This window comes from Gekko japonicus, unplaced genomic scaffold, assembly GCF_001447785.1.
Source record: "Gekko japonicus isolate JY-2015 unplaced genomic scaffold, Gekko_japonicus_V1.1 scaffold3235, whole genome shotgun sequence".
Taxonomy (NCBI): Eukaryota; Metazoa; Chordata; class Lepidosauria; order Squamata; family Gekkonidae; genus Gekko; species Gekko japonicus.
Window position 1 is genome coordinate 46207 of NW_015173777.1, and position 4352 is coordinate 50558.

The following is a 4352-nucleotide window of genomic DNA, read 5'->3' on the forward strand; positions in this document are numbered from 1 at the left end:
CCCCAGTCCCCCGCCTCTGGCTGTGTCTCTTTTAAAGCTAATTTCCCCCAATTAAATAGGAGACTTCCTATTTGGGTAACAGCTGGAGATCTCCCAGAATTGCAACCGGTCTTCAGGTTACGGAGATCAGCTCCCCTGGAGAAAATGGCTGCTTTGAAAGTTGGACTCAATGGCATGACCCAGCTGAGCTCGGAGCAGGAGACAGAGCTGCTAGAGGGGTGAGTGTTTTTTTACTTGCTTTCAGCTGAGGGGATTCAGCTGAGGATATTGGTGGGAGGACTGTGTTTGGGAGTGTGTGAAAGCGATTAGAGTTGTTGCAGAGTCCTGGCTGCTTGAGAGAGGGAGAGGAAGGGGCATTCGATCCTTAGGCAGGTAGACAGCTGGGTGGCGAACCCGCGTACTGACCGTATGGTGACTTGCCTGCCTGGTGCAAAGGTAGCGGACATTACGCGTGTTTTAGATAGGCTGGTAGATAGTGCTGGGGAGGAGCCAGTGGTCGTGGTGCATGTCGGCACCAACGATGTGGGGAAATGCAGTCGTGAGGTCCTGGAGGAGAAATTTAGGCTGCTGGGCAGGAAACTCAAGGCCAGGACCTCCAAGGTAGCCTTCTCAGAAGTGCTACCTGTTCCACGCGCAGGGCCGGAGAGACAGGCAGAGATCAGGAGTCTCAATGCGTGGATGAGACGATGGTGTAGGGGGGGAGGGTTCAGGTTTGTTAGGCACTGGGATTCTTTTTGGAACAAGAGGGAGCTGTACAGGCGAGACGGTCTCCACTTGTCCCGAGAAGGAACCAGGCTGCTGGCGCTTAAAATCAAAAAGGTGGCAGAGCAGTTTTTAAACTGAATATTGGGGGAAAGCCGACAGGAGATGAAAAGTCTCTGGTTCGGGTTGGCTCATCTCAGAGAGATGAGGGGGTACCTGTTGCTTTTCTACAGGGAGGTGGATTGAAATTGTCCACTGAGACCATGGCTAGTGACATGGACTGCCTGACAAGGTCTTGAGATAGCAAGAGGAAGGTTGCAGGCTTAACTTGTATGGGAAATTATAGCTGTTTCTATACACATGCTAGAAATGTCCGAGGTAAAATCGGGGAGTTGGAGTGGATAGCATTGTGTTAGAAATCTCCATCGCCACCAACGGTATCCGATTGGCATGAAAAAGTTAGGGAACAATTTGTAATGGTGAAAATCTCAGATAAGGTACATAGAGCACAAACACCACAGTCTTTTTACTCCAAATTTGAATCAACCTGGTTTCCAATATTTTCATATCTCACCACCCATGATATACTTCCTGCAAACTCACACTATCATAAATGGTTACTGATGTAACTCACTAATTTATAAGCCCGGTGGAAATAGCCACAATTTTGTAATCCTTATTCCTCTATTTCTGCTGACTAATGGTTTTGGGTACTACAGAAGATTTACATAAGAACATAAGAACATAAGAGATGCCAATGTTGGATCAGGCCAAAGGCCCATCCAGTCCAACACTCTGTATCCCACAGTGGCCAGAAATACCAGTGCCATCAGGAGGTCCACCAGTGTTGAAAAGTAAATTTAACTTTGATTGAGTTTTCATACGTTATTGTAATGCTCTTATATGTGTATGTATCTATTTTCAGCAGTATGGCATAAAGTGTTCTGGAAAAAATAAAAACAAATTAAAAAAAATGTGTTCTAGTTGAGAAAAAGAGATTGAGTTTCTAGACACTCTAAATGACTGTGCTATGGAGCAGATGGTCACGGAACCTACCAGGGGAGAGGCGATCCTTGATTTGGTCCAAAATAACACTCAAGACCTGGTGAGAGATGTAAAAGTGATTGCACCGCTTGGGAACAGTGATCATAATGTTGTTGAGTTCAACATTTGTATAAATAGGGAATTGGCCAAAAAGACTCACACAACCACTTTTAACTTTAAAAGGGGTAATTTTTCTGATATGAGGGGACATGTGGGGAGGAAACTGAAGGGAAAAGTAGAAAGGGTCAAAACCATTGGGGAAGCTTGGAAACTGTTTAAAACTACAATTCTAGAAGCTCAAATAAAATATATTCCGCAGGTTAGGAAAGGCACAAACAGGTATAAGAAAAAGCCTACATGGTTAACAAACAAAGTAATGGAAGCTGTAAAAGGTAAAAAGGATTCCTTTAAGCGGTGGAAAGCTAGTCACAGTGAGGCTGATAAAATAGCTCCCCCCCCCCATCTCGCCAAGCAGCGACTCACAGTTTGACAGTAGCCCCCCAGCGGTTCAAGCCCATGGCCCAGTCCCAGAGAGCTCCCCCCACCCCCCCACCTCGCCTCCCTTGTCACCAGAATGAAGATGAAGGAGGGCCCCGTCAGGAGATGCGGGAAAGAGGACTGACTGCGTGATCAGCTGCTCAGGGACACCTGGGGCTAGACAGGAGGGAGGGCAGAGGGCACAGACCCACATAATGCAGCCCAGCTGCCAGAGGGGCCTCTCTCCTATAAAGGGCAGAGAGAGGGAGAGTATAGGAAGCGGATTACTCCTGGCCTTGCCGCCACTGACTCTGCCTTAGGACCGTGATCCCGACTCCTGGACTGTAACTGGACCTTGACTCTCGGATCTGCCCTGAACCTGCTTCTGCTGCTGACTCCATGTATGACCCAGGGATGGGTCTCTGACCACACTACGCCAGTTTGTGCCTGCATCTTGGCTAGCTCACATCTTGGCTGCACAACTCCACTCTGCGCCCCATCCGCTCGGGGCAGTATTGTCTATTCAGACTGGCATCAGCTCTCCTGGGTTTCAGGTTGAGGTCGTTCACAACACCTGCTTCCTGGTCCTTTTAACTGGGAATGCGAGGGTCTGAACCTGGGACCTTCTGCATGCCAATCAGATGCTCTGCCGCCCTGAGGGGGGGGGGGGACATCTACACATAAGTTTCTATAAACGATTTCAAAATATCTAAAAATAAGTCCATATGCAATTGCCATTTATATGCCACATGTTCATATGTTGATAGAGTTCTAAGGTCCACAATCCATTCATTTCCCAATATTGCGCTTTTATCTTTCCAGTATTGTGATATGAGTTTTTCAACTGTAGGTCCATTTTCGTTGACCACTGGTTAGTCTCCAAGAGACAGGCAGATAGTTTAGACAGCTCTGTTCTATGCTGCTTTAATGTCTTCGCATGTTTTTATTGAACTGGTTTTAGGGGCTTGGTCTTCTTGTTTCCTTGACGATACTTTATTGTTTTAGCGGCAAGTTAATCTTGAGCAGGTTCTAGAGAGGTGGCATAAAAATTCACCAGACAAACTTGGCTGGGTTGGTTGTATGTCAGTGATACTGTTTTTGAACTGATGCTTGGTTTAATGTTTGTTTTGTTAGGATATTGAGGGCCCCTCCAATGGCTTTGCTTGTATTGCCATTTTACAATTTGGTTTGATGCTCTATAGACTGACTGATTTTGAACAGTTATCTTATAATTTTCTCCTATACTGGGGCCTCAAAACATACAAATACAATGTACAAACACATATGCACCCTAAGAGGCCCCGATTCAGGGTTCACACAGGCAATGAGCCACAAGATCTCACAGGCTAAGAGACAAAGGCGTGCACTTCTGGCCTCTCTTGCTTTGAATTGCCTGTAGAACACACCCCCAGAGTCCATTTTATAGACAAAATGATAGGATATAGGATAGGATATTATTTAAAAAATAAATAATTATATTTAAATAAACATTATTTATTATATTACTTAAACAAATATATAACTATCTTAAAAGTCCCTTCAGAGAAACCTAACTAGGGAGATTAAATGCAGTTTTCTAAAGTCACCCCACCAACACTCCCTCTAAGCTGTGGAGTCCTGTGAGCAAAAATCCTACTTTGTGAGCTGCTGGCATTAAAGTGGTGAGCCAAGCGATTTGGCTGCTGCATACATTAGTTTGCTCTGAAGCCCTCCTTCCTGAGCTAAGGCAAAAAGTGTGCGAGCCAGAGGCTAAAAAACTGTGGGCTAGCTCATGCTCACTCAGCTTAGAGTGGACACTGCTCCCCACCCTCCCGCCAGCACACACAAAACAGGCATCTTTTTATATACATCTTGGGGGGGGGGGGGGATCTATCTTCTTTAGAACAAAGTTTTGAGTCCAGTGGCACCTTTAGACCAACAAAGTTTAATTCTGGGGATCAGCTTTCATGTGCATGAAAGCTTATCCCCAGAATTAAACTTTTTTGGTCTTAAAGGTGCCACTGGACTCAAAACTTTGTTCTATGGCTTCCGACCAAAATGTCTACTCACTTTCATCTCTCTTTTTTGAAACAAGCATAAATAATTCTGTCCAACAGCCTGGTTTTCTGTTGCTTTTGAGGATTTTTGTA